A 21,770-nucleotide genomic window follows, 5' to 3' on the forward strand; every position below is an offset into this window, starting at 1 on the left:
TCCAGCATGTGTCACGGGGTGCTTTGTGTTGGGCAAGCTGAATGGAGGGGCTCGATTTCAGAAGCGTTATGCAACCCCTTAGTGCTCATGCGGAGTGATCGGGAGATATCTTGTCCTGGCGAATTACTTTCATTCCACTACAGGCAGAGGCAGCATTCCCGATAAAATCAAACAGCAATCTCAAAGAATTATCTCTGAGTTCGTGTATAATTTCCTCGCTATTCTTTTGTTGAAAATACGAAGTTTCTGGGTGTAGCTAAATTTTTATTCCGTGGATAGGCAGGATAAGAAATTAAACGTAACAGTGCACATTATCGGCAGAAATTTATCGCATCATTATTTGAGGGGTTTGAGGGACTAAGCGCATAAATGCAGTTTTTGCTTTTTCGAGAAATACGTGTTTGAAGTTTCGAAATTACATGGATCCTTATGGCGAAAGAAAAGTTCAAATTGACTGTTTGAAGCTTAACAATTGGAATTTAGGAGCGAATTTTTCACAGAATATGCATTAAAACCAGTTTTACCTGAAATCATGTATATCTCTATTTTTTCTAAAACTGCACTTATGCGCCTTGTCCTCCAAATCCCTCATTTCATGTGGAACGGGCTGACGCATCAAAAACTTTCAAATTTTATTCATAAGTGAGAAATCAGCGTTTCTTGTCATCATCTTCTCAAATTCCTCGCTTGATACAAAACCAAAGTCTACTTGGTTCAATTCCGTCAAAAAATTATTTCAATGCATGTGTTTAGCGATTGAACATTATTTTCAGGGAGCTGGAGTTTTCTTGATAATTTTAAAATTATCGTCAATGAAAAGTTGCAGAAAATTTCATAAAAATATGCTCGGAAAAACCGAATGTGGAAGTAACAGAGGAGTTCATTTGCATCGTGAGTAAAACAGACCCGATTGTGTATTCAGAATCGCGCAGCGGTCTGATAATTGTGTTAAAATTCCGCTTCCTGGTAAAACGGTGATTCGGGATATTTGCGCGATGCACGCTCGCATATTCATTGAATGATATCATTTTGCACTGCTGATGAAAATTCCAGGTAACCGAGAGTTTCACCCTGTGTTCCAGAAAACTCGTTTGTACCAAAAACAGATTTCTAAACCGATACCTGTTTGTAAGCACGTTCCCTGGATATGTACATCAATGCGAAATTCGGAAAAGGTTGATTTCAAATATCTATACCTACGCTGGATTTTGTGACGTTTTCTCGTCCTGGAAACGAATTTCGGCTCCAGCTACGTACAGAGTTCTAAAGAGAGGACAATAAACGAATATAAAAAATAAAAAGTTGGTGGCATTTACACATCTAAAGTACCATCTTACGATGGTGCCACAGGTTTTTCTCTGAAATCAACTCCTAAGCTCAAAAAAATCTCTCAAGATAAGGCCAAAATGGAGGGGATATCCCACGCTACCCTGAGAGTCCACCTCTACATCAAGACAAACTCTCCATGCAAAGATAGGGAGCGAATACATTAGCAGTGATGTGATGCCGTGTTTTCAGTTTTAGATTCCCCAAATAAAGTGGCAGCTCTGTCAATGTATTTGCTCCCTATTTTTGCATGGATAGTTTGTCTTGATGTAGACGTGGACTCTCAGGGTATGGTGTGATATCCCCTCCATTTTGGCCTCAACTTGAGAGCTTTTTTTGAGCTTGGGGGTTGATTTCAGAGAAAACCAGTGGCACCGTCGTTGTTTCTCGCGAACTTTTACACAAGAATCAAAAGTCAAATTGCAAATTCCTCACCCACATGCAACATCTCCATTTCCCCATCATGAGTTATATAAAATGAGCAGTCAAAACCTGTAAACCGGCAACGCTATCTACCACCCTGAGTACCGCTCTACTCGCCGCGGCAGCGAACTGAATAACGAACTTGCCCTCAATGAGCAGAAATTGACCTTTGGGGATGAAAATAAATAAATGAATGAATGGGGAAAATGCGATAACCCCACCGAGCCACCCGAATACATAATGATTTGAGAGAGAAATGAGAGAAATGAAATAATAGTTTTTCCGGCGCTTCCCTTTTTCCGCTTTTATTAACTTGATGAGCTTTATGGGATTAAGTTTTCTATATATGCCGAGAATAATAGACTGTGCATTGGCGTATCATACACTCTAAATCCCTATCTTTTCTCACGATTTTACTCCACGGTATGACATGCCATACAAATTGTATAGTTTTGAGTTAATGAAATAAAACCAGGTCATCTTTAAATTAAGGTAAATGTGTTTACAGGCACAGAAAAGGTCGAATGATTATATGATATGAAAATATGACAACATCAATTTCGGCGCTTTGGCTCAGCTCCTGCATGTCGTAAATACTTTAAACAACACAGGGCGGGGAGAGGGCACTCTTCGAAAGCCTGCTAAAACCACCACCTACGTAGTTGAACCAGCATGCGTTTGAAGCACCTGCAACATCGTATGAATACTTCAAGCATTGCACCTTCGAACACATTATGTTCACGATCATTTATTGCATCTTTCCGGTAGTGCAGGATGCTGGGCGCAAATACGTTTTGAGTAAATTTTTCATGGAAAGCGTATTCCCAACTGGACCGCATTTAGCAGGAAGAAACAAAGCCTTATCAGCTATTGCCAAAATTAACTGCATGAGCAATTTAGTTTTTTACAAGAGAACGATTATGCGGATTTTTTTGAAATTTTTAAGGAATGTGCTTCGTACTAGGTATCCAGTGAATTCACTGAAATTTGCAAATGAACCCGCGCAACCGTTTCCGTGTAAAAAACTGAAGTGTCCAATAAAATTTAAAAATAGTTGATGCGGCTTGGTTCCTTTCTGCTCAACGCGGTCTAATAGTGACATAAACCCTTTGCAGTGAAATAATTAAAGAAGCCACCAAGGCTCCCATTTTTCATGCGGTGCCAGTTCTGAAAAATGGTACCTAAGACTTTTTTCAAAAATCTCGAGATCGATTCGTGCAGTTTGCTCGGTACAATCCACTTTAGATTCAAGTCTACGTCTTGACACAGAATTCGGTCAATTGATCAGTTATTTGGAACTGCGCCTTCAAAGACGAAGGCTAGGCAACGTCATGCACGACTAACTCAAGTTATCAAGCGAGCACTGACTCCTCAGAGGCGAACACTTCGTAATGACAAGCCGCTACTGATCCGTGTACTAATGAATCGGCGCTGCCAAAACTCTCGAAAAACCACTATTTTTCTGCATAAAAATCGCGTACTATTCGGTAAACGTGCAACCCTCTAATGGGCTGAAGTGGTTGTTTCGAGGATAGTGACCGTGAAATGGAATCGGGGAAGGGATTTCGTGTTAGGCGGCACGTATCCGAGATCACTCGGCCCCACGGAGCAGGGATAAAGGGGGGGGGGGGGGGGGTGACGCGTCGACCGTTTCTTGCGTCGTCGTTTTGCTTCAAGGTTCGGAATCCTTAGTTTGAACCGTTGCTGAAGGCGCCAGAGCGGCCAGGGCCCTGCAGACGCGCGCTAATCCACTTGCTCCTGCCCCTGACGCAACCCGCAACGCACCAGAGCAATTTTTCGCAAGCATATCGGAACGACGGCGGCGGTGGGATTTGCGAATTCTAAGGCCTCGACCGAAATTTTAAAAGTCCTTGACTGGCCATCGCCTGTAAGTGATTGAGGTATAGGGATGTTAAGAGGCTCTAAAGGAGACTTTAAAGTAGGGTAGTTCCAAGGGATGTCTTAGCCGTAGGGTTTCCTGGATTAATTTTGTGACATACTGCTTTGCAAGCTGCTGGCGGTAAAATTAGAGAAAAATGTCTCTCGGATTAGGCACTTTTTTCTGCCTCTTCTGTTGAAATTGTGATTGCTCTTCTCAAAAAGAGACATATCGACGGTGAAACTACCAAACCACGTATCTCGTTTGGGGTGTTTAAAAATCTACGCTCACACTTTATTTTTTTGAAGTAGACCAAATCAATATCATTCCTTGAAATTTTCACGGAATTTTCTCCGCACAAAGAGGAAAAATCACAGAAATTTTCAAGACTGGATGTTAAGTAGTTTTTCATTTAAAAAATAAAGTATGATAGGAAGTCTGCGACGTCGCAAACCGAGATACGTGGTTTGGTAGTTTCACCGTCGATATCTTAGCTTAAAATGTTTAGATACGAGAAAAATCTTGGACTCCTCTTAATTTTAGTGGAGCATTTAATGGGAATATTCAGGAGTTGGTTAATAGAATCAGGTGGATTCATGGGTTACAAATCAAATATAATTCAAGGGAGAAGAAGGAGAAAGAGAAAGCACATGAAGTAACGTTTTGGGACCTTTCTGAAGTTTAAAATAAACCAGACGCGGCCCACATTTCAGGAGAGAAAGAGCAGAACATCACATAATTTTCACTTATATTTTTATCAGATTTATTAGGCTTGTGATAGGTTATAAGAATCTTTGTTCAATGTTTTTGGGTCCAATTTTTTTTGGTCCATTTTACATTTATGTCCAGTAGTTAGTTTGGTCCAAAAGAAAATTTGTCCTACCTTTTTTAGTCCTCTTTATTACTTTGACTCGTACTTATGTGTCCAATGATCATATTTTATTTTTGTCCAATTTACAACGTAGGTAAATGTTAGAAAAGGGAGTAACGTAAGGGAGTAACGTAAGAGCATGTTGGAAATGAAGGTGGACTTAATAGATTCTGCATACATTTTAAGCTGTTGGTACAGAACGTTGTAAGTGTCCTCGGTTTTATGGGAACACAGCTTGTGAACTAAAGGCAGGACAACGCCCATGAAAAAGTATATACAAAGGACAGAAAAAAAACCGATTGGATCTAAAACGCAGGGCCATTTTATGAATTGGACCAAAAAATATCGGACCAAACTTACTGGACTAAGTGGTACCGGGCAAAATTTATTGGACTAAAATTCTCTAGGACGAAAAAAATTGGACGAAAATTCCTGAAACCTTGTGATATTACAGATTTCCAGACGCATATAATTTTGTCGAAAAGCGAGTGGTCATCGTTTTTGTTCGGAATTTCGTGCAGTTCATCATTGTTCATTGAAAATTTTGCATTTAAACGTCACAATTAGTCAACAAAATGCATCAAAAAGCGACTTTTTAAAAGAGATTGAATGTTACTTTGCATATCATGCCGTTGGCGTCGCGTCGCGGGTGAAATGAATCGAATTTACCAAAAAGGAACCAGCGCGATTGCAGTGATGTAAAACTGTTGCTTCTTCATAATTATCTAAAAATCTCCCAAAATAGCAAATAGTTTTTTGCTTCCCACCAAGGTATTATTAATTTCAAAGGAAAATAATTGTGTACATTTTAATACTGTACATATATTAAGTATTCTTAAAAGTAAAGAGGAAGTTGCACGATTTTGGAAACACTGTAATCGCGCTGGTTTCTTTTTGCTAAATGCGATCCAAATGGTAAGTGCAAGGTCAGGACAGTCAAAACGCCTTCAAGTCCGTGCGTATGCAACGCGGACATCCATGGAGCTCAAATAGTTGCATCCAGGAGTTAAAATGAAATTGGTCTAGTGTTTGCCGCATTCGACCGTAACTAAGAGCGCTTTGCTTGGTTCTTTTGCACCGTAACTGAAGTGCAGCGTTTCCTAATGTGCCGATGAAGTAAACCATTACTGATTTTAATCGCGACATTGTCAAAAGAAAATTTGCAGGTGTTTGAAATTTGATGAATTTCGTATTTAAGTGGAAACTACTGAGTGAACCGAACATGAGAATACCCTTGGTTCATGAATTGAACAATTATTGAAGAAGTTATGACAAAATGATCTAATCTGCTAAAATATACGTGTGTTTAAACGGGAAATGCCGCCAAATGACGTCACTAGGCCGTGTATTATCTCACTTTTAAATATATTTTTACACTATTTCCCATATCAGAAAAAAGTATAAAAAATACTGTGAAATCAGCTCTTTAAGCACTTTCAGATCAAGCAGTAAAAAATTTGCATGCAAATTCTTCATTGCTCGAATAATGCTTTGATTATTTGAATACATAACAACTTTGCCGTCATAAAATGTGGGGTGTGCCCTCCCCCTCCTCTAATCTAAGAGCGACGAATGAGGTAAAGTAGTTTCATGGTCACTTATAAGATAAAGTCGAGTGCGCATCTTAACATATTTGTATTTTTTCCTCTGACGAGTCAAAAAAAGTCCAGTCAGAAATGTAAATTAACCAACGGTTAACTCAGAGCCCGGTGCGGTAGGACCAGAAGCTCGTTGAAAATAAGTCTTACGTTACTAATTCTTCAGGATCATCGAATCGGAGCACCAGCGGACTAATGTTAAAAAAAAAAAAAAAAAAAAAAAAAAAAAAAAAACCGAATCAATGATGAATTATTTAAAGGAGGCTCGCTTAAAGAAATATTTTGATTTGTTGCTATTAGGAAAATAATAAATTCGGAGATTTATTTCAAAAGTTTGTAATGGACATTACGCTTTTTCTGACTTTATAACTGTCAATAGAGCCTATAACTACGTTAATTAAGTCTGAAAATATGATGTATCTGATGAAAACTTCAGAACTATGAGTTAATGACGTTGCGTGTGAGTTATGCTATGTATGTAACAAAGAAAACCAATTTACGAATTTAGAGATTCATTGCCTTTTATAAGGGCAAAAAAATAAGCATTACTTTTCTACCACCGAGAGATAAAAAGGAGAATTAAAATTGATCCTCTGTTTGACAAGGAGTAGTTTCGCTGACCAGGATTCCATATTTTTCTTTCCCCTTCAAAAATTGAGAACGCAAATATCCCTGCCTCTACAGATATCTCTGATACTCAGCACTCTCTTACGCCTTCAAAATCTAAGAATGACAACAATTCATACATCGTCGAGGTTGGTCTAAAACTGGCTAGCTGAAGTAACGAATGCATTTATTAACTGTAAGTATGAATCTATTCGCTTTTATGTAATAGTGCATAGGGTGAATTCTTACTTGAGTGCAATTTTGAGCAGTAAAGAGTGCCAGTGTATTTTAAAGATATAAATAGCTTTCTTCCGAATCCACGCTTATTGAAATGGAAAACTTACCACCAAAATTCTAAAACTCTTCACCTCTCTTAATTTAAAAATCTAAATTTTCGTTTATACTCCCATTTTCAAAATTATCTGTAAAGACGTTAATAGCCTGAGACGCTGAATGTCTTAAAATTATACTAACTAACTCAAATCTCCATAAATCCCATTTAATGCGAAATTTTTGCACGTTTTTTCCGTGCTGTAAGTATCCATGAAAAACCCATATGGGCCATATACATACATATAACTCAATTTTGAGTTTTCCGGCACCCAGGTTTCTTTTTCTATGTGAAGGTAAGACCACATTATGACAAAATGTACATGAAAGAATAATTATATATTCATATTTACAGACTTCGTATACTAAGACGCGTGTTTGCTCACTGCTCTTATTCCTCCTTCCCCAAAGTTTTATTTTGTTTCTTCACAGGTCTTTATACAACTATTTCAATTTGACAACGCATTCGGAACCTTATCCATCCTTTCCCTCCCTCACCCTTTTCGCCTCTTGACTGACTCGCGCATTCTTAACGAGCTCCAGGTCTTATCCCCACTTTGTTGCTTCCTTCATAAAATATTCAGGAGTCTGAGATATCTAGCCCAAGTCTCCCTCCCTGGGACTCCCCTATTTTTCCTCCACAGGAAAAATCAGTTTTGTCCGCTAAATTTCACCGTGTTTTCATTTCTCTTCTCTGACGCCTTCCTACCTCCTTGCTGCCAAGTACCCTCAATATAAAATGTGTTCTTTCCTTCCTCCTTTTTACATACTCGCATGAAATTATAAAAAGAAATTGTCTTGATGTTCTAAACTCAGAAATCGTAATTACTTTCAGCGTATAATGAAAACACATGTGCATGCGACAGAATCCGATTTTGATGATCGCAGACTTCAGAGCAGCTGAAATACAGTAGACTCTCGTTAAGAAGTTTCTCGTGCGGAAATCTGTCCTACTTACGCCTAAGAGCATGCCAAAACATCTAATTTGAACCCTTCTCATGACTAAAATTTTGTGGTTTTGATCCTGTATTTAAAGTAATATTATTCTGAAAGGATTTTACCCGCCGAAGGATAATCCCAAATAACCGAGGTAATTTTAGAAAAAAGTAGAAAAATTCCGACAAGGCTTTTTACAAATGAAGTAGGTACCTGACTGACTGGAAATTTTAAGTAAGTATAGCGAAATATTTTGAAAAATAAAAAAGAAAATATTATCAAAGCTGGAGTGTCTGGCACATCCTCAAAAAACATTAATCAGCAGTGCTGAAGATAGCAGCCATATCAACTTTTAAATGTTGCCCAATTTCTCAAGATAATGAGTTTATACTTGTGAAAATTTATGAATTAGATGTCTTGAAATTTTCTGTCACGTTCGAGTAAATCGCAAATCAAATACTCTCGAAAAATCTGAGAGTAAAACTGACTAGTTCTCCAGAAAATTCGCATTCTATCAGCATAAATTTGGCAACGTGTGAATATACTTACAGTGTTATTCCTTGACGCGGCAATAATGTACATAATTAAACAGCTCCACGTAAATAAATACCAAGATTCGCGTCACCGAATAAATGTTAGCTCCTTTGAAAGTTTCCCAGCGTAAAACCAGGGACTGCATGGGGTTGAAAAGAATCGGATGAAAGAGACCCGTAAACCTAGATGAGTATTCTCTGTAAGCTTAACTTGTTAAGCTTAAGCCCTCGTGAATGTGACGGTTGGCTGGATTTGTGATTCGGAGGGGCTGAACGAGGAGGGGGGCTGGGAAAGGGATGAAGGTAGGGGGGCACAGAAAGGGATAAAGGAAGGGGGAGGCGGGAGTTCTCATTGCAATCGGATGAGCGGACTCCGTAAATGATCTCAATCCACTCGAATGCATTGTCGCTTCTTCTCATTAAGCGCAGTCACTCGTTTGTTGGTCGGATCCTACCAGGATTTTTCAACTTCCGCACTAAGCAGAGCGAACTTGTGAGCTTTCGCTCGTTGCAAGTTTTTCCTCAGATAAACCTCGGAGCACGCCGATTTTGAAATCTACGAGACAGCTACATTACAATTTCACACGGTTTCTTCCTACCCTGCCGGGAGTAGCTTTTTAAACGTAAAACCGTAAGACTGAAAATAGGTTGATTTTATCTAATTCCTCTGGCGAAAAAATCAGCAATCAGCAAGACATAAAATTTCTCTCATCCCTCCTTTTGAATTACGTGAGACTTGCCTACCCCTCCCCTAACTCAAAAAATATTCAGAAAGTATAGGCTTAAAAAATAGCTAAAAAAATTATTTTTATTGGATATCTAATTTTTTTTTTTTTAATTGGAGTTTTACGTAGGACCGGACTTCATCCGCCTCTCCCCCCCCCTGATTCACCGTAAGTCAAGTTTATAACCCCTCCCCCCTCTTCCTTTAAGTACTATACGTATAATACTTGAGCAGCCCCATTAGTGACGTCACAACTGAAAGACACCGTCCCTCACGCAGTACCCTCCCATGGGTGCCAGAGCCAGCCACCCCCTCTCTCTTCCGCTTCCCTTCCGAGCGGGCTGATTGTTGAAATTGATAGACAAAACAATAGACAAAGAAGACATGAGGAGTATGGAGTGATCCTATTGGTTGGAATGGGTGGCGACCGCTCTAATAGACTAAGGGAGAAAATGATGGACTAACCAAAGAGTCTCTTGTGGGTTGCCCATGGTTAGTCTATTACCATTGCAACCACTCGCTCCCACCAATAGGGTCCCTCCCTATCTCTTTGATCGTTTTTGTCTATAGCTTTGTCTATCAATATCAATTGTCAGGCTGCAGCTTTTCACTCCATGGACGGCCCCACAGGCTCTCCACACATTTCCGGTCTACAGCGGATGAGCGATGGAAAAAGCTCGCTGCCTCCACGAACGTGCGAGAGTCGCGTGACGTAACAAAGGGCAAAAGCCTGCTAGGTAAACAAAAACAAGTCGAAAACGTTTTCCTGAAGTCAAGAACCCTAGCAAACGGCACTTGTCCACCTGTTGCATAAGCGGATGCTCGCATCGGATCGACCGAGCCGCTTCAGAAATTAATGGCCCGGTTACGCAATCCATTTTAGATTTTTTTTCTACCCGCCTCGCATTCGGAGTTTTTCATTTTTGCACCTGCGCCGCCGCGGTGAAATGTGTCAGTGTGTCACGACGGATTCCGACCACTCGGATCCTCGGTTACGCAACCACAACCATCAATGGTGCACGTCCGCAATTCCGCATTCATTTCGTGGGAACTCCGCTTAACGGTCGCCGTGTTGCCTACCGCCGCGGCTGAAGGCGCCGTCGTCCTGTGCGGCTACTCTTATACGACGCGACGCGACGTCACGCACCCGATGAAAGGCAGAACTTCGGCTCCACATGACGGGTTGACGTGGGGGAGTGTGAGTCCAGCTCTTCGTCACGTCATGAAAAAATCGATACTAAGTGCCGATTTCAGGACAATTCTTTTTATCGTTTTGATAAATATATTGACAAAGAATGCCGTTATTTAGGGAGGAAGAATTTCACTTACTTAATGTGATGGTAATTTTTTAGAAGGAAGATTGCAAAGGCACGTGACGAGGGAGAGAGAGTTTGATTCTGCGTGATGTTGATTGAAGAATTAGTGCGAGGTGTCGATTTTTGGAAACTTTTCGAAAGGGTTGATACATGTTTTAACACTAAATGCAAATTTCTTATATTTCAAGGAGAGGTTGGAGCGTGATGTAATTTTCCAGGAGAGGTGCAGACCTGGTCGACTTGATAGCGTGAAGGGTTTGACATTGCGTTGCGACATATGGACAATTATACACTGGAAAAAAAAAGAATCTTAAATTTGCCGCCAAGAAGTATTTCTTCTTAAATCAAGAATTTTTCTGGTTAATATAAGCTACTTTCTTGCTTAACCCAAGCATTATTTTTCTTGTATCAAGAAAAAGTCAGCTTAAAGCAAGAAAAAAAATTTCTTGGCGGCAAATTCAAGAATCATCATGCTTGATCCAAGCTACTTTTTTTTTCAGTGTACGATTAAAAAACTTTTTGACGATTAAAGCCGACTTTTTAAACTTTATGGGAGGATCTGGTTAAGCGTGGCGTAATTTTTCAGTAAGGAGGGTCCATTTTACCCAGCCGAGCCGTAGCTTCGATTGATCAGGGTGCTACGCCCGGAACTTCCAGCCCCTGCGTCCAGAACGTAGACGGTATGTCTATATAGCCCGTAAGTACGGTTTCCACGGCTGGAGTTTTGTTTTCAGTGTGAAAGAGAGAGTATTTAAAAATTTAGAGAGTTTCAGTTGATCGATCGAATTGCTAGTCGTTCTCGTGACTTATTTTTTATTACGAAATGATATTTGTTGAGGTGATCCTTATTAGTGCATTTTAGTATTGGGTGATACCTCACGGACGAATGGGAAAAGTGCCGATTGAGAATTTATGTCCACAGCAAAGCCTAACTGCGCATCGATTAACATTAGCTGTTGTGGAGAAGAATCCTGTTAATCAACTGACGAGAAGACCAAAAAACTTTGTTTTCGAAGGAGCTTGGTTCCTTTCACCAAATGAACGTGTATATGTAAAAGGAACTATGTGTACAGGGTTTGCGTGTCACATAGTTCCTTTTAGAATCAATGCGTCCAAATGGTGCCCAAAAAATGCATTAATCTGCAAGCTAAGCTGGCTCTTGATGAGGAGATAAAGACAGGATCAGTGCTGTCCATTACTTAACCTCGCCGATTTAAAAAGAGTTAAGGAAAAACCTTAAAAAATTGTCCCTGCTCTGGAATGTGCATGCTTTCATACATTGTTGCAAGCAAGTCAGGAGAATTTCGCTAAAATCAGGTCAACGGGTAAAATTCATCGCTAACTTTAAATCTGTCATGAGTGTTGGGTGATTTAGCATGTTATATAAAACGAGAAAATGCCGTGAATTCTTTCCGTGCCAAGAAAAAGATGTTTGAGGTTTCATACCGTTATGTTTCAGGGATTATTGTCAAATAAGACACGACTTCACGTACAAACATTAATTTGGAATATAGTTTATGGAATACTAAGGGGCGTTCTCCATCGAAAACCCAAGTTAAATTTTTAAATCAATTTGACAAAAATCTCTCTCTTGAGTTTATACAAGCTGTTTCCCGTGGACGGCCACATTACGTACAGGATGTTCCAATTATCATAATGAGACAAATAATTTTGAGCAGTTTCCAAAACATATTGTTTTCTCCAATTTTCAAAGTACCTACGCGTTGGAATTTAACAGATAAATATTTTTTTTCTTTTTTTCTTATTTTTCTTCTTCTTTTTCTTCTTTTTCTCTTTTTTTCGATGTAACGGTTCACTCTCATATGATGTAGACCACAGACAATTAATTAAAAATGTAGAGGAATGTATCCTTTTTAATGAATTGATTTGTGAGAACTCACGGTAGCCCGGCGTGTTTCGAAAATAGCTCACGCACTTTATTAAAATCAGAGTTAATGTTCTTGGACTCAGGAGACAGTTAATGTCATCGCGAGGGGCGAGGTCATGTTCTTTTACCATTCCATTCTCAGTGCAGTGTCTACTGCTTCCTGGCTGAATTCTTCGGACTCACGAGGTTTCAGCCGCGCAATTTTTTACGTGTTCTTCGTTTTTGCGTTGCATTTCAAGCGGTCAACATTTTTTGTTGATTTTTTTCTGGGTGAAAAAAAAATGTGGCAGCCTGAATATCTTTCTCAGTCTATTTGATTTTTTGCTCCAATAAATCCTCGTCTAGTTTTTTGCTGGACAGCTTTTCTTTTAATCTTTTGCCTCGAGCCCTCTGTCATCTTATGATGGATGTTCTTGAACGGGTTTTGTTGCTTTCCTCGTATACGCCAGCGAAACGTTTCGTTTTTTCGCTCCCAAATATCAACTTCAAGTCTTTCAAGAAGTTGATAAAAAGAAAGAAAGAGCTTCGCTCGAAAATTGACGTCTGCTGAAAAAAATTTAAGAAAAAAATTATCACTTGACTACTTAATTCAGTTGCCATTATTGCGCTTCATCTCTTTTCATTTTCGTTATGACAGGAATATCCGGTCACTGAGACCAAACTTTCAAGCTCAGGTGACCAAAACTTCTCCTTGAAGAACACTTCCGGATCTTATCATCGGCTGATAGTTAAATGAGTTGGATACATTTTATGTGCGTTGTGTTGTAAAGCGGGAGAATTTATGAAGAATCTTATTTATATATAGTTCTCTTTTATTTAATCCATTTGTTCATGGTGGCTTTTTCCAAAAATAATCGATTTTAAGCATTTATTTTGAAAAGGGGGCTAAGCCTCGCGTTAGGTTTAAAAACACCTTTTCATAAAGGAAAATCACGAACAAGGAGGCGCGCGGTTTCTAAAATCAATCAAAAAAGTTGGTTCGTTTCCAATTAATGTATCCCAAATATGGAGCAAACCTGGGCAGGGCCGCCATAATTTTCTAAATTAGCGGAGCTAAAAAAAAAAAAAAAAAAAAGCCTCGTGTTGACAATGGGTCGTTTCGAGATTGCTTTACGATTTTATTCTCCTGAAAAGTAAAATAAACCATTTCGATTTCCGGACCTCTAATAAACTAACATTTTTTTTTCAAGATTCACTGGATGTTCCATCAAGTTTCTGAATACTGACAAAAATCGTTTGCTATTGGCTATTTGATGATGACCGCACCGACAAAGTGGGAGGGCATCTTAAGACACGTGTCTTCCCCCTCCCCCCCTCACAATCGGATATTGAGAACAGGGGGGATTGCACGAGCCAATATGCGGGGCAATGGCCACACGTGCCAATCCGTGAGTTCAGTGCCTGCTCCAAAGAAAAATGTCCTCTTTTTGGCCACTCAGGGGTCAGGGCTACCTGCTCTTGTTGCTGTTTTCTTCTGCCCGTGGGCTCCCAGTAAGGTGAGTCAAGCCAGCCAGCCCGGCGCTTCCTCACCGTCCAATATGGCTCACCAGACAGGGCTAAGAACTGCCGTGATAGGGAGCGTGAAGAGAGCCGTAACTCTCAAATTTTCGAAATCGAGTTTCCTTCAGAATTTGTATAATCTTTTTCACATGAAATCGCTGAAATAGCTAAAACAGCAAAATTCGTCTTATTATTTTAATGGAAACAAGACATATGGGAAAGCCGCAAATGTGCCAAAATGGCGTAGTTAAGACAAAACAGCCGCAAGAAGCAGTATTCCACCAGAGAGCCAATGAAAATATTGCATTTAAGTAAAATGCCACCCTTTTCTGTCAATTTCTATCCTGGAAATGCGTTTGTAGTGTGTCCAAAACGAAACCGCTAAAGCATACACTGCCGTACAACGCAAGAACGCCGTAAACGCCATTTTACATTTTTTGGAAACAATGTGTCAAAGCAGAAAAACTTGTGTGCCTTGGGACAATGTTTTTACAGAATTCTCTCACAAATACTATCAAGAAATTAACCCGAAAATTTGAGGTGCATGGGTAAAACAATTTTTATTTTATAAAGTGTTAAGCTCCAGAAAACGAGAAAAAATCTTGATGGATTTGCGGCGTTCTTGCTTAGCACGGTAGCACAGAAGATTGCTTTACGGCTGTCTCGCTTAACGCTAGCCTAACATAAAAATAAAAAAAATGAAAAAATAAATTTTTGACTCTAATTAAAATTTTTGGAACTCCTTGGCTCTGATTTCCCCGCAAAATGGTGTGAACCCTGCACTATTTCTCTACCTCGTTACATACAGTATTTGGGCCCCTTCTTAGTGCTTCTTTTCTCATAAAAATAAAAGAGACCCTATCTATATAGCTGAACATGAAATTTGTCGATTTCTAATCATCCGAGCAATTTTTGGGAGTCTTTTAGATGAATAGAGGCATTTTATTATAGAAAGGATGCCTCTTTCAATACAATTTTCCGCTCAGATGGCCATCAAAACATAATTTTTGCACTTATGGCTCTCTTCGCTACCACGGCAGAGATAGTAAGCTCTGCAATTAATATAATTCAGTTGTCTAATCAAATTTATACATACACGTACAGCATGGCGGATGTATTGAAATTTCCAATTTTAACCTATACGTGAGAAATTAGCGTTTACTATTTCGGAAGGTGTATCTTTGAAGGGGCAGGGGGGGGGGACGTTCCCTACTAGAAAATCAAGACCTCAAATATAGCCCTTGTATCATCATTACGCAATGCAAAATGAGAAGAAAAGAGGATCAATCTGATTGACCAACAGAATTATCGGTTTGATTGCGAATCTATTGCTCAATCAGGTACTCCACCATAACGATTCGAAGAAAGCAATTACTTTACCTTAATAGTGCAGCCAAGCTTTGGCCAGAATCAGCGAAGTATTTTTTGGCAAAATCAAAGTACAACATTGTTTTCCGCGAAGCTAAGCATCGGGAAATTTGCTCAGGGCGGAAATTCTCAACCCTTAGCAAGAACCCCACCGTAGCGAATCGACAAAAACAATTACTATAGTTTTGTTAGCGCAACCGGGTGCACTTCGCGCGAACGAGGTCACGGCTCCTGCAGTGGCGTGGCGTGCTTTGCGATGTATCGATTGATCTACCATTTAAACCTACGGAAAAGGATCGATAAACAGGGTGTCTGCAACGAACACCTTCATGATCGATTCTTTACCACAGCTTCAAATGGGGAGGTATCGATAAGTCGATCAATCGCGCCTCGCCACTGGCCCGCAAGCTTCACCAGTCGCACAAGATCTTATAAAAGCTCGAGGCACTTTGGAAGAAAACCAATAAGAGGGAAGTGGCGCTGGATAATCCGACGCCTTTAAAACCGCCGCGCTAAGGAAAAAACGCCGTATTAGCCTTCAGGCGTTGCCAAGTTTCCTTTGATAAAATTCGATCTTACTTCAAAAGTTATGAATATATTCCTTCCAATTTTTCAGACAACATTGTTCGCAATTCCATCTAAAATATCCGAAAATTTCAAGGAAAAATATGCACAGCTTCTTTCCAAAATAAACATTTTACCGGAGGAAATTTGGCAACTCTTGAATGTTCATACGGCGTTTTTCATTAACACGTTAGAAAAGCTCCCCGACGCGGCCTCGGACTAATGAAATCAGTGACCGAAGCACCTTTACCCTCAGCAAAGAAACCCCGAGATTGAGTAAACAAAAATGAGATGCGGACACGAGGGGGGCAGGGGGGTCGGAGGGGGGGGGGGGTCGGCTATCGATTTGATGGAATCAACATTGAACTGCGGCCGGGAGCTGGTAGCCGGGAACTTTCCGTGAACTTGGGGGTCCACCCTGACACTGGCCTTTCCCAGAAGAAAGTAAAGTGGTTGTGGCTGCCGGGGAAAACAGCGAGGAGCGCTCGGGAAGCCGCAGCCGCGATAATTAGGATGAGCGGCGCTGGCTCTCCGGCTCCGAGCACGAGCGGGCTTCATTAAAGACGCTGGCGCCGCCTCGCGTAGCCAAGTCTTCGCTATTGTCGTTTTCTCACTTAAATTTTAGATGAAGCAGAATTGACACTTTGGGGTAATGGTATGGCACATTGGTACATTATTGCATTAAGTCAAACGTTAAAAAAAAAAAAAAAAAAAAAAAAAAAAAAAAAAAAAAAAAAAAAATGTCTGCAATGGACCACTAGACAAGGTACGAATTTCAGCATTCTGATACATGTTTCTTCACCAAAATTTCACGTAAAACACGATACGCATAACGGAAATTATTGAAATCAACTCCTTACAAAGATATTTAATGATTCTTGATGCGTGAATTCAAACCACCCGCTCATGAAAACTCAATGCTCTACGTGAATCACATCGCGCGCTAAACGTGTATCATGACAATCTCTGCGATATAAAAATCTGGCAACCTCAATCTTGACGCTTTGGCTCAGCTATAGCAAATAGCTTATAGTTTGAACAACACATGATGGGAAATGAACATTGCTCAATAGAGAAGATTGCCGAAACCGTTGTAGTGCGCGATTTGACTCACGCAGAGCTTTGAGTTTCTTGTGAGCGGGCAGTTCAAATTACTCGTAACCAATGTGAAATAAAAACGTTAATACCTTCGTTAGGAGTTGGTTTCAGTAATTTTCATTGCGCGAGTCGTGTTCTACGTGAAATTCTGGTTAAGAAACATGTATCAGAGTGCTTAAATTCGTACCTTGTCTAGTGGTCCATTGAATCAGTGCGAGAACGAAAACTCACCAAGTCGGAAAAATGGAAATAATCAAGACACATGCAAAACTGAACAGGGGAAGAAGTTAGTCATGGAAAAATATTTTCGGTAACGAAAGACAAGTACTTAAGGACACTTTAAAGGTCCAAGTTGGAACGGTTGCACTATAACTTCGATGACCTTCATGAAAATTGTCAGTCTTTAATGAAGATTGAGGATTTTCGAATTACCGAGTTGGTTTGTTTTCGCTCTCACTGATTAAATTAAGAGCAAATGTTGGCTGAAAACAAGAGGAAATTTTTTTCTTTTCAGTGAAAGGAAAATGTGTTGACCGAAAAAACTAGAAAAAATGAAACACGAAGAAAAATTGAAAACATTATTTTTGAATTAAAAAAAATCTTTTCACTCAATTCAATTCCTCCTACGCTCCATTAGAGGACGAAAATTATAAACTTAAACATTTTCCATGAATCAGAGCAGGCAATTCTTTTTTTAAACATTTAATATGTTAATTTTTTCAACGCGTCTCCAATGTTTCAGGTGAGCCAGCTGGACATCATGTGTACCTTTGTAACATATTCTATCTCTATCTATTTTCTCTTTCGCTCTGAAAATGAAACAAAATTATGAGCTTACACTTTCCCTATAAATTAGAGCAGACGACTCCCTTTTTCAAGTTTAAAATATGTGTTCTATCCATTTTTAGTGCATCCCCAATTTTTTAGGTGAGCAAGTAAGACTTTATTTCCCTGGTACAAATTGGCAATAGAATCTGTGTTCCAAAATACCATAGACCTACAGCCGGCTGTAAGATTTTCAATAGCTTCTATAGCCGGCAACACAATTTCTTACAGCCTTTTATAGCCGATGGCGATTAAGCAACAGCCTGGCGATAAAGTGTATGCTAAACGTTACTAATTACGGTAGCTTGGACTTAGTGAGTTTTTTGACTACCGCTCTCTTTTTGGGCCGTAGTATCTTGATTTATTTTGCGAGAAAAGCTCCGTACTTTGGAAGGATGCCTGTCATTCCTAATATGTTGGAGCGCCTTCAATTTCGTATGATACTGTGCAATACCTCCGGTGTGAAATAGTTGCTTCAAGCGCCGTGGTACGCTGCGGCGCGGCGCGGCGGGCGGGCAGCCAGCGCGAAACGCGCATTGGCGCCTACAAACCTAACAGGGATACTTCACGCGTTGCGCAATGCGTGAAGTATCCCTGTTAGGTTTGTAGGCGCCAGTGCGCCGCCGCGCCGCTTAGCTTCGTGTTAGGCTCTAATATTTAATCTCGTGGAGTCAGCATTTTTCAACTCATGACTTTGAAATGTTTGCACACTCTGTATGGATTATTCTCATTTTAATTGATGAAAACAAAATGATGTGCGTTTTGTAAATATTAAGGTGATTCCGTACAAACTTAAGGATTTACAAAGCACACGAATTTCTACACAAATTTCAATTCAAATTTCCCGTGTCCGATGTAAAATAAAAACGTTAATATCTTTGTTGAGAGTTAATTTCGATCATTTTCAATTAAAGAATCGTGCTTTTTGTGAAATTTTTATTCAGAAACATGTATCAGAACATTTAAATTAGTACCTTGCTTAGTGGCCCATTGGCCCACAAAGGGGAGATTCTTCGAGCTGGCACCATCCGTGGAAAGCGGAGCGGGGACGGAGTGAAAGCAAAGGGCCGGAGAGCAGAGGGCCAAGGGAAAAAGAGGGAATGAAGGCGGGAGGGGGGTCGTCTGGAGTGAGAACCGGGAGCAGAGGTCAGATGCTGCATTCTTTTTTCCTAGTCTATCTCAATATCACTCCGTTTGCCTAAGTCACATCCTGTTCCCTCGCTCCCTTACTCCCTTACTTCCTTGCTCCCTGACTCCTTACTCCCGAGCTTCGGTGTTCCCGTGCGCCCCTCCCCGATCCCATATTTTCAATATCATCCCAGCCACCCTTGAGTCGCACCGAGCTCGGCGCACACGGGGTCCTGAGGGAACGGTCAGGAGATGAAATGCAAAATCTAATTTCACGGAATAGAGAATTTGCAGGTGTTTTATATTTTGTGAATTTCATCTTTAACATGATGCCACTAGGAAAACTGAATTTGAGTTTATCCTTGGTTTCAAAATTGGACAATTATTAAAGAATATATGACACAATAACCTAATTTGCTAAAATACACGTGTTAAAATGCAAAATGTCGCCAAATGACGTCATGAGGCGGCACTCGTTGTCTGGGGCTGATTCGAGTGGAGAGACTGAGAGTGAGACTGTCTGAGGATTACCTTCTAAAGAGCATTTGAAGTAAAAAATAAACAAATTTTTGACTAGAATACGAATAAATCATAAAATCGTATTTTTAAAATATCTTTTAATATCGATCCCTTTTCCCATGGACGGTCGTTATGACCAATTTTTGACGATTCTTTTGCCAAAGTTGCCACAGAATTTAGAGAATGAAATTCCCTGACATTTTCCTGATTTCCTTGACACATTTTGGTGAAATTCCCTGACAATTGAAGATATGTCAGATGGTTAAAAATACTTATAGTAATAGTTTTCAGGCAAAATTTGTTGTTCGAAACATCAAACTCGATCTAGAAAGCAAATAAAGATGATCCAATAATTTTTCTCTGACATTTTCGTCTTTTTCCCTGACATGTTCGTTTTCACTGACATTGCCACGATTTCCTTAACTTTTTAAAATTCCCTGACATTTCCGGGTTCCCCCGTATTCCCTGACCGTGGCAACCCTGATTTGCGCAAAGGGTTGATTATCAATTCGAATAAATAAGTGAGATTTTATCCTAGGACTCAAATTTGGCCACCCTGTGCGACGCACTCCAACTTTTCATGGGGCCCGAGACTCAAAACAATTACTCGCACCCCCCCCCCTCCCGTTCCATCGCTCCCCCCTTCGACATCCTGCACCCCTGCCGCGCCGCGGTCACGCTGGTTTCCCTATCGGCACCGTGCCCCGTAAATCATAAATTTTAATTCAAGGTCGCGCCACATTTTCGCGGCTGCTGCGCGACTTTTATCCCCCCCCCCCCCCCCCCCCCGGCTGCGTCGTCGGGAAATTGGACCGAGTCAGACGTCGCCGACTCACTTTCTCCCGGGGCGGCGCGACGCATCCTGACTCACATTCCGCGGGTGCTTTTAACTCTGCCGTGCTCAGGAAAAACGCCGTATGAACCTTCAGGCGTTGCCAAATTTCCTTCGATAAAACACGAATCACCTGGTAAACTACTGAATGTTTTCCTTCCAGTTTTTCAGATAATTTTGTTCGCAATTTCACTTAAAGTTCCTGAAAATTCTAGAGGAAAATATACATATCTTCACTCATTAATAAACAAGGAAATTTGGCAACTTTCGAATGTTCATACGGCGTTTTTCCTTAGCACGGCAGAACTCTTCCCCTCGTCGTCTCGCGAACGCCGAAATTAATCTGTCTACAGCTTAATTAATACAAGTACGACTGAGCATCATACTAAATCAGTTATGAGGTTTCAGTTTTTTCTCATCTTTCGGACCACCCGTACCAGTACCCGTACCGGATGAATTCAGAAACCGCTGGGTCGAATAGGGAATTGACCTCGGGACATACGAATTTCATAGCCCCGAAGCCTCCCCTCCGGTGTCCCTCGGGGCAGGGGGGGTGAAGGGGGGATCGTGACTTTAAAGTTGAGATTTCTTTCAATTTTTTTAAATTATTTCATCAAAGATAGAATGAACGGATAATTTTACCCCAAATCGATACCAAGAAATCCAAAATCTATAACCACGTCTGTTCGAAACATTCACTTCAAAAGTTGGAGAACAGGCGACCCCCCTCCCTTATAAATTCAATATCGCCATATTGACTTCAGCATTCAGCCTGTCCATGTTATCGACCACCAGAAATCCAATTTTGACGGTCCCGTAGCCCTAGAGCATTTTCTGTTCCCAATTTTGTAAATTTTCCAAGTTGAGGGACCCCCTGTAGTATGTCAGTAAATTTCAAGGGGCTTCAGGCCTGTCAAATTCGGATCCCCGGTCGATTACCTTGGACGACATCTTTATCCTCAGCCTTTATATCAATTGAGCGACGTTGAATTTTGGAGAAGGGGCCCTGATTCCCAACTTTATAGGTCAATTTTTTTAACAGGAGTGGTCCGATTTGATTTTCGATTACTTGGTATCGTTATGAGGTTAAATTTTCGTACTTTCTCAATTTGACGAAATATTTCAAAAGTTTGAAGGGAACTCCAACTTTTAAGTCACGATCTCCCGTAAACCCCCCAAGGGGGGCTGGTCGCCAAGACCGATTCCCTCTTCTACCTCGCGGTGCCTGACCTCGTTCGACCTAAAACAACCAGGATATACCTGAGCCTGGTAAGGGTGTCTGCAACACCCTGTGCGGTCACTTCGATATTTTAGGGAGCAGAAGTCTAAAATTTCTGTTTACGAAATTCCCCGTCGCTAAGCTACGATGCCATGCTCTTGAGTTCAAAATGTTTAATTTCACAAAATTAGATATCAATGGTAGATTAATCCGTCTAATCGCACGTATCACAAGACTCATTTTGAAAGGCGTGATGCTCTCTAAGTAATTATTGGCACTGCCGTAAA

At 40.4% G+C, this 21,770-nt stretch overlaps 1 protein-coding gene across 1 annotated transcript in view; it reads left to right on the top strand.

Annotated features, from left to right (window-relative positions):
* LOC109032134 (arylalkylamine N-acetyltransferase 1) overlaps positions 1–21,770 on the top strand; it is a 108,897-nt gene that overhangs the window by 1,218 nt on the left and 85,909 nt on the right. The gene's annotated exons all lie outside the window — the stretch shown is intronic.

The sequence above is a fragment of the Bemisia tabaci genome, chromosome 7, assembly GCF_918797505.1.
Source record: "Bemisia tabaci chromosome 7, PGI_BMITA_v3".
Lineage (NCBI taxonomy): Eukaryota > Metazoa > Arthropoda > Insecta > Hemiptera > Aleyrodidae > Bemisia > Bemisia tabaci.